At 43.9% G+C, this 9,815-nt stretch overlaps 1 long non-coding RNA gene across 1 annotated transcript; it reads left to right on the plus strand.

The window, feature by feature from the left end:
- Positions 1-395: 395 nt before the first annotated feature.
- LOC129652850 (uncharacterized) lies at positions 396-9,386 on the plus strand. The gene is made up of 3 exons (XR_008714813.1): positions 396-462; positions 2,817-2,967; positions 9,169-9,386. It is a non-coding gene; the product is annotated as an uncharacterized LOC129652850 (long non-coding RNA).
- The last annotated feature ends 429 nt before the right edge of the window (positions 9,387-9,815 follow it).

Consider the following 9,815-nt stretch of genomic DNA (forward strand, 5'->3'; position numbering starts at 1 on the left):
CCCGCAGCTTAATGACAGCCAGATGGCACCTGCCTTTCATGAACTGTTCGGAAGTCAGAGTCTGCCTGGGACTAGGCTCGGTGTCCTATCCCCCGGTAATGAAGAGATGTTTTTGTATTCAGTGAAAGCGGTAATGGCTCACACTGGAAGTTCTAGCTCACCCCTCTGTGAACAGAGTACTGCGCTCCAGCATTCAGCGATGTGCCATAAACAGAGTGGTCTCTGATCATTAAAACAAGCAACCTCACTTCCTTCTTTCAGATCTGATTTCAGAGTGATCGGATGTTAATTGGCCCCAGGAAGGAGCTGGGCAAATTTCAGGGGTAAATAGCCAGCCTGTATTTCCCACAGCTGAGAAACAGTGTTGACATTTAAACAGGGGCTGCCTGTGCGCTTCCGCACGCGGGTTTACCAGAGCTTTCAACCTTGACCTGAAGGGAACACCTCCTCTGGAAGTGACAGGTAATTTAGCCTTCTCGCTAAGTTCTGGGGCTCTCTGGTGGTGAATTATGTATGGTGCTTCTATGATACAGACACCTGTCCACTGAGAGCCAAACCAAAGCTGATAGATTCCTCTTAAAGACCTTAGATTAGACATAAACTACTCCCCCCCGCCCCACTCCCGCCCAAGAAAAGTCATCATGATGCCAATCACCTCCCTTCTCCTTTCCTCCCGTGATTTCAAAAGGATCTGAGAGAGGCCTAAGACAAAACCGAGCAAAGTTTGCTTTTTAAAAAGTGATTCTTTAGGTAGCACTCCTGTTTTTTTTCCCCCCGACTTCTCTGAAACCATCGTTTACGTTGAAACCCTTTTACGTTGGAACAATAAACTTGTGAATGATGAATTACCCATCTTTGTCTCCCACCCCCACCCCGGCTCTTAAAATAATTCACTAAACTGTATCATTAAGTGTGTTCTGTTAATTAAATCAGTTTCCAGCAAGGTTGCCAGCCAGTTCAAAAGCAGCGTTCCGACTAAAAAAAGCAAAATGACGTCACGCTCTGTTCTTGGCCATAGGTTATAATTTGAGACAGGTGAATCAAATGTATTGGATCTGAAGAAGAGGAAAAGAGTAATGTCGATGGCACTGAGAAAATCCTGCTGGATATAAAGAGAGGCTAGAGAAATAGACATTCATGAAATGGTTTAAAGCTCATCACGGGTGGCGAGGAGGAACGAGGGGCAGGGTTTTCCTAAATAAGCTTCAAATGTGTGTCTTGCTCAGATGGTCCCTCTCCACCCAGATTTTGGCCAGGAGCTCATATGGCATCCACAGAACCACCTCAAGAGCAACTGAAATGGCTCAGAGAATTTGGTGCCCTGGGGAAGACCCTTTGAAATGCTATTTTTGTTGTTCAATATTTATAGTGAAGTCGCTCAGTCGTGTCCGACTCTTTGCGACCCTGTGGACTGTAGCCCACCAGGCTCCTCAGTCCATGGGATTCTCCAGGCAAGAATACTGGAGTGGGTTGCCATTTCCTTCTCCAGGGGATCTTTCTGACCCAGGGATCGAACCCAGGTCTCCCGCATTGCGGGCAGACACTCTAACCTCTGAGCCACGAGGGAAGCCCATTTATAGCGCGGGTGGTCACATGGAAGAGGGAGGGCTTCCCATCCCAGGTGCAAATCTCTTTCTGAAACACCGTTTGAGACCGAAATTTTGGTTGGAGCTCTTGCTGTGAGCCGTTCAGCCCAGGACTAACCTTTCATCCTGCTCCTCCCCCTGGAATTGAAGAGGTGACGCCCACTCTTCTCTGTAGCAGTGGCCACTTCCCCTACTTCCTACCCAGGAGAGCCCAGCAAGGAAAATACCATCAACTGCTGACTCCAGGGCCGGCAGGTCCAGCAGGTCCATATCCATTAAAGATGGGATGTAAATGGGGAAAAATCTCCTAAGAGGAACCCCTCCCACAGCCACTGTGCTCCAGGGTCCTTGCCGGAGTGCAGACAGAGAATCTCATTAGGAATCTAATACAATAAAGACATGTAGATCTTAAGGGTGGGGGTGAAGTGCAAATCAAATTAGCTTCATTACTTTATTCTGCACCTTGCAGCGCTTCTGCGGGTGGACAATTGCATTAGATCAGTGAGGAGATCAAAAGGCAAAACACTCCCTGGAAATTCATTGTGTATTCAAGCAAGACTAGCAGGGCTGAGGAGAACTGGGAGGAGGAGGCAGTGGTGAATTGTGTTGACCCAAGACATAAATTTCATACATCTACCCACACTGTTGCTGGGGCCTTTGCTTTGCTTGTCCAACTCCCAGGTCAATGACTTGTTTCCTGTTGGTGGTGAGAGATGGGACAGTGAGGCCTAAAGAGAGAAGAGAGAAATCAGTGTCCATGCCTCCAACTTGGCCCTTGAGTCATTTGAACTTTGGGAGTTTTGCTTTGATGCTTCTGACATGTCAGAAGGCCCTTTGCATTATTTAAGTAAATACAGGAGAAGGTTGCCCAAATGTCTCTAGACTTCTCTGTCAACCACTGAAATGGAGAAGTAGAAATGTTCAGGAAGGGAAACGTAAACATATTTGGCCAAAAAAATTGGTGGCATGTGTATCTTGACAAGAGATACAGCCAGGAATATTCTTGTTTTTGCAAATTAAACTACAGGTAAACATGACAGCAAAGTAAAGAGCACCATAATTCAACACATGCTGTATTCAGTTAACAGAGAGTTAACTGAGGTACTAGAAGTTGGAGGAAGACAGAATTGTATGACAGGTACCAGAAACTAAGAAAATGCTCAAAACAAAGCAACAACAACAGCGAAATAACAGGCAATGTGTCTGTCAATGATTTCGGTGCTTTTCTAGATACGAGAAGATACAAGGATTGGGATCATACAATCTTCTCTGCAGGTTTTCCCCAGAGCACTGTATGCCTCATTCCTGATCTCGACCCTGAACACCTTTCAGTTATGTTGAAAGTCAGTGGCTCGTGATTTAATCCTTATAGAGGCAGATGGTAAGTGCCAATTTTTAGTTTGCAGACTTTAGTTAACAATAATTTATGAATATTGGTCCATTATTTGTCACAAATGAACCATTCTAATGTAAGACATTAATAACAGAGGAGATTCCATGCTTGGGTATATAGGAAAGCTCTGTACTATCTTTGCAATAAGCCTAAAACTGTTTTAAATTGTAAAGTCACTAATAAACAGTGGATAACATGGCCATACTCTCAAAGAACTTTCAATCAAGTGGAAAATAAGCCCTGAGACCTCTATACTAAATTCCTTTCCTAGTAGAGTTGGTGCTCATCAGAAAATCAAACCACTAGAGTATTGCCAGATTGAACTTAATGGAAATTAATCTTAAAATTTAAAAAATTAGGGACTAGTTACTATTGACAGAGGAAAGATGATAAATCCACTGAGGAAGTTTATTTTGGTTAGTTTGCTTTTGTGTGTAGGTCTTCTTTTACTGTGTATCTATTAATGGGACACTCTTCACAAATCAACAAATGCTGGATAGTATTGGGTTGGCCATAAAGTTCATTTGCATTTGTCCATAAGATATTATGGAAAAGCCAGAATGAACTTTTTAGCCAACCCAATATTATCCAGTGGCCACATGTGTTCTCTCTCTCGCCCTTCCTTCTTCTCACTCACTCACACATTCACACATATAACATCTTATCCCCAATCCCTTCACCCCACTCCATGAAGATAATTGTGGTTGATCCCAATCACCTCTTGGGTCAAAGGCCCATCTAAAAGTCCAGACAATCCATTGACCTACACATCAATAGACACTGACAATCAATTGTGTGCAGTTGCTGAGAGCAATGTGAAAGGGGATAGAGCATACTATAAACAATTAAAGAAAATCCTAAGACAGAACAGGAATTGGCACACTTCTGTGGTTCATCTTCCCTGAACTGGTATAACCAATAGATAGCACCATTTCTAGGTTGTTCAGGGGGACCGCTGCTGCTGCTAAGTCGCTTCAGTCGTGTCCAACTCTGTGTGACCCCATAGACGGCAGCCCACCAGGCTTCCTGTCCCTGGGATTCTCCAGGCAAGAACACTGGAGTGGGTTGCCATTTCCTTCTCCAATGCAGGAAAGTGAAAAGTGAAAGTGAAGTCGCTCAGTGGTGTCCGACTCCTAGCGACCCCATGGACTGCAGCCTACCAGGCTCCTCCGTCCATGTGATTTTCCAGGCAAGAGTACTGGAGTGGGGTGCCATCGCCTTCTCCATCAGGGGGACTGCAACTTCTCAATTCAAAGTTTTAGATTTAAAAAAAAAAAAAAGATGAACTTGAGCCAATGCCTGAAAGAGTGTTGGATTTGAATCAGGTGGGAAATTGGAAGCTGAGGAAAAGTATGGCAAAGGTGTCGGGAAGGGGCAACATAAGAAGGAGAGACTACTGAAATTTGAAGACTGGATACCTACATGTAAGAGTGGGTAGGTAAAGCTGGTATTGAAAGGAGATCATGGGGTCCATGAGGAAGTTCTAATGATTGTGTAGGCACTGGGAATTAGAACTTGTGATCAGTAAAATACCAGCACTGTAGCATTAAGAATTTTGTGGTTGAACCTATAGGAGATGCAGGTTCAATCCCTGGGTTGGGAAGATCCCCTGGAGTAGGAAATGGCAACCTGTAAAAATCCCATAGACTGAGGAGCCTGCAGGGCTACAGTCCATGGGGTCAGAAAAGAGTATGATACAACTTAGCAACTAAACGACAACTATATATATGTGTGTGTTGTGTGTTTAATAATTTGGGTGAGCAAGCTTCAGAAATTCTATGATATATCATATGACATAATATGTTAGGCTAGAATATAATATCATGTAATAGAATAATATCATGAGTGTTTGCATCTTCAATTGCTCAGTTGTGTCTGACTATTTGCAACCCCATGGATTGGGACCAACCAGACTCCTCTGTCCCTGGGATTTCCCAGGCAGGAATACTGGAGTGGGTGGCCATTTCCTGTGATATAATATAATATATTATGTTATATCACATTAAATTCCATGGCAACTAACTAGCCACTCCAGAGATAGCAATCTGATATTGTTCCTAAAGTGTATAGAACCTGGGACAAATGTTTTATTTTATAGGGCTTCTGTCTGTATAAACAATTTGACCAGAAAATTCATGAGTCAAGTGAGAAATAGTGGTTTATCAATGAAGATTTAGAATGATGAAGAGGGAAGAGGCACTTACAGTCGCTAACCATTCAATCAGGGCCCATGGAGATTCTCCTTCCTGTGTAGGTATCATCAATTCCTGTTCAAGCCCAGAAATCATCCCTTTGTTTCCTTATTGTCAAATGCTCCAATCGAGCTAATTTACTAAAACATAGCAATACTGTTATTACTCATCATGCCATGACTTTTCAGAATCTATTTGTTTTGAAACAATACAGGTCATTTTTGCTTCTGCAGTTCCATAGTACCATTTATTCAATACCAGCATCCATGGTGCCATCCATGAATGTCAGTTAACAGTGACTCTCAAAGGTTGTCACTTTGCTTTTTCGAGGATGACCATGAACTCAAGGCATAAACTGTGGGCAGGAAAACGTGAACAATGTTTAATTTTCAGGTTATGCGAGATTGTGCAATCAGAATTTTACACATGAACGGATCTTCTGATCATGACTGTCCTGAACATTTGGCTGTCATTTCTACATTCCTCAGTGATGACCACACCCCTGCCTTCTCGCTGCAACCCGTGGCCATTGTGAGAAAAGCGATTGATTCCATGCCCACGAGGAATGTTTTCTGTCTCTCTCTATCTTGAAGATCGGCTGGAGAAGGCATGCTGTTGGAAGAGCCTGTTGGTTTGGCCGGGCAAGGACCACCCCAGGACTGCCTGGCATGTGGCATGAAGCTTGTAAGGAGGCGGGTAACCATGCTGGTTGCTGACAGCAGGGAGCGCACAGGAGATCTGTCCTGCAGCCCAGAGCCCCCATTGCAGCCTAGAGTCCTTAATTCCTCCTTGTCTCCTGTGTGAGTGAGGGTCATTGCACTCAGCATGTCGTCACCATCTTGGCTGACAAGTTTCACAGGTTTCACTTTCATCAGAGAGTGCCCCAGAGGGAGAAGCAACACGCAGGTCCCTGCCTGGGCTCTGGGCTCCTCTTCTCTCCCAGACAGGAGAGCGAGACTTGGAAAATTTTGAAGAAACCCCCTCCTGAACAGGTGTGGGGAACGTTGGGCTGCTGAGGGCTAGGTGGGGGTGAGGGTTCCCTTGCCTGGATCTGAGGATAGTAAACCTGGAATTCCCAACCACCTTTAAAAAAAAAAAGCAGTTTAACAGGAACAATTAAAAAGTGCGCTACTGATTTGTTGATTTCATAATGGATTTTGTTCTGTTTGAAGGTCTTAATTTAACCCATAAATAGGGCCAATTTTTGTTGGGTTTCACAGAAACTTTGGGATTTGGGCAGAAATGAGTGGTTAATGCAAAAACAATACATCAAGTCAGGCTGACGAGCATACAAGGATTTCTGGATGTGAACTGAGGACTTGTGTTGCCCTGGTTGCTGTCAGCAGCCATCTGAACCCCAGGATGAAGCTGCCGAAACATAAAGCCAACACATTAATGAGGACAGAGCTCAAAAACTTCTAGAAACAGAAGCTGTTTCTTGATTAGGCCGTGTTTTAACTTATCTCTAGACTTTTGAATTATATGAACTGCCACTGGATCCCTTTGTATTCCTTAAACCAGTTTGAGATGGATTTGTTTTATTACTTAAAATCACATAGAGGACTTCCCTGATGGCTCAGAGGTAAAGAATCTGCCTGCCAATGCAGGAGACACGGGTTCAATCCCTGGTCTGGGAAGATACTGTGTGCTGTGGAGCAATTAAGCCCATGCACCATGACTATTGAGCCTGTGTCAAGGAGCCACAATTGCTGAGCCCACAAGCTGCAATACTCAAGCCCTTGTGCCCTGGAGCCTGTGCTCCACAACAGGAGAAGCCACCGCAATGAGAAGCCATGCATTACAACTGGAGAGTAGCCTCTGCTTGCTGCAACTAAAGAAAAGCCCGCACAGCAAAGAAGACTCAGCACAGCCAAAAACAAATATAAATAATTTAAAAAAAAAGAAAAAACATAGAGAACCTCACTGGTAAAAGCACTGACTATAAAGCACCCTGAGCTGGACTTCTCAGGCTAAGAAGAAAATAGAAATAACCAGAAAGTGAATAGGCAGCTGAGAAAAAACTCCAAAAACTAGGGAGAGGCCCCTGAGCGTCCTTTAGAAAAATCACTCTGACTTATCCAGAAGGAAATGAGGATTCTGAATATCCTTTAACCTTTATCAAAGTGCCATCAGCCTTTATTATTTACTTTCCCTGTCATTTCTATCTTTCCTGACTCTCCCAAGAATCATTGACTGTATCCTATTTGGGAATTTGACGGTTTTGTTTAGTTGCTAAGTCATGTCTGACCCTTTTGTGGCCCCTCTGACTGTAGCCCGCTAGGCTTCTCTGTCCATGGAATTTCCCAGGCAAGACTACTGGAGTTGGTTGCCATTGCCTTCTCCAGGGGATCTTCCCAATGCAGGGGTCAAATCTGTGTCTCCTTCACTGGTAGGCAGATTGTCTACCCCTGAGCCACTAGGGAAATGCTCAGAATTTGATTAAATGTTCAGTTCAGTCACTCAGTCATGTCCGACTCTTTACGAGCCCATGGACTGCAGCATGCCAGGCTTCCCTGTCCATCACCAGTACCTGGAGCTTACTCAAATTCATGTCCATTGAGTCGGTGATGCCATCCATCCATCTCATTCTCTGTCATCCCCTTCTCCTGCCGCCTTCAATCTTTCCCAGCATCAGGGTCTTTTCCAATGAGTCAGTTCTTCACATCAGGTGGCCAAAGTACTGGAGCTTCAGCTTTAGCCTCAGTCCTTTCAATGAACATTCAGGACTGATTTCCTTTAGGATTGACTAGTTTGATCTCCTTGCTGTCCAAGAGACTCTCAAGAGTCTTCTCCAACACCACAATTCAAAAACATCAATTCTTTGGTGCTGAGCTTTCTTTATGGCCCAACTCTCACATCCATACATGACCACTGGAAAAACCATAGTTTTGACTAGACAGACCTTTGTTGGCCAAGTAATGTCTCTGCTTTTTAATGCACTGTTTTTGTTTGTCATAGCTTTTCTTCCAAGGAGCAAGCATTTCTTAATTTCATAGCTGCAGTCACCATCTACAGTGGTTTTGGAGCCCAAGAAGTCTTTTGGAGTCTGTCGCTGTTTCCATTGTTTCCCCATCTATTTTCCATGAAGTGATAGGACCACATACCATGATCTTAGTTTTTTGAATGCTGAGTTTTAAACCAGCTTTTTCACTCTCCTCTTTCAATTTCATCAAGAGGCTGTTTAGTTCCTCTTCACTTTCTACCATAAGGGTGGTGTCATCTGCATATGTGAGGTTATTGATATTTCTCCAGGCCATCTTGATTCCAGCTTGCACTTCATCCAGCCCGGCATTTCACATGATGTACTCTGCATGTAAGTTAAGTAAGCAGCTTCACAATGTACAGCTTTGACATATTCCTTTCCCAGTTTGGAACCAGTCTGTTGTTCCATGTCCAGTACTAACTGTTGCTTCTTGACCTGTGTAGATTTCTCAGTAGGCAGGTAAGGTGATCTGGTATTCCCATCTCCTTAAGAATTTTCCAGTTTGTTGTGATCCACACAGTGTAATCAATAAAGCAGAAGTAGATGTTTTTCTGGAACTCTCTTGCTATTTCTATGATCCAATGGATGTTGGCAATTTGATCTCTGGTTCGCTGTCTTTTCTAAATCCAGTTTGAACATCTGGAAGTTCTCAGTTCACGTATTGTTAAAGCCTCACTTGGAGAATTTTGAGCATTACTTTGCTAGCATGTGAGATGACTGCAATTGTGTGGTAGTTTGAGCATTCTTTGGCATTGCCTTTCTTTGGGATTGGAATGAAAACTGAGCTTTACCAGTCCTGTGGCCAATGCTGAGTTTTCCAAATTTGCTGGCATATTGAGTGCAGCACTTTAACAGTATAATCTTTTAGGATTAAATGTTATCTTTTCTTTTTCTTACATGGCTCTAGAATACAATTATCTTGTATCAGGGTCTGTGGAAAGTAGCTTTCAGGGCAGGTCCTCAATGACCCCCTTCCTTTTCCTCATAACTGTGTGTAATTTCCTCCTCTTGAAGGTGGGCTCCCTGGTGACCTGCTTATAACACACAGAATACAGCCAAAGGGATGCAGGGTCACTTCTGTCATTGGTGAGACAAAACTGCAGTTTCTCTCTTGCTGGACTCTTGCTCTACAAAGGAAGAACATCCAAAGTTATAAAATGTAATAGGTATGGGATTATTTTAAAAATGCCAAGTGCTGCCTCTAAACCATAATAAAATATGACTGACAAGAATTGTTTGGCTGTCCTTTATTTCTCTCCTAGCCTGCGAGTAAAAAGATCATCTCCATAGCTTATGCCAGTATCCACGGTTTTATCACACTTTAAGATGGTCCCTGGGCTTCCCTAGTGACTCAGATGTTAAAGAATCCGCCTGTAATGCTGAAGACCCAGGTTCGATCCCTGAGTCAGGAAGATTCCCTGGAGGAGGGAATGGCATCCCTCTCCAGTACTCTTGCCTGGAGAGTCCCAGGAACAAAGGAGCCTGGCAGGCTACAGTCCCTGGGGTCACAAAGAGTCAGACACTACTGAGCAGCGAAGCACACACACAACACACAAGATGGTCCCTAAGGGCCTGGCTGGTGGAAAAGCAAACATGTCTCCGTGTTTCCCTCTGTTTTCTTTCTTTCTTTGCCTCCCTTCCAGCCTCACCCACCCCCACCT

This window comes from Bubalus kerabau, chromosome 5 (assembly GCF_029407905.1).
Source record: "Bubalus kerabau isolate K-KA32 ecotype Philippines breed swamp buffalo chromosome 5, PCC_UOA_SB_1v2, whole genome shotgun sequence".
Taxonomy (NCBI): domain Eukaryota; kingdom Metazoa; phylum Chordata; class Mammalia; order Artiodactyla; family Bovidae; genus Bubalus; species Bubalus kerabau.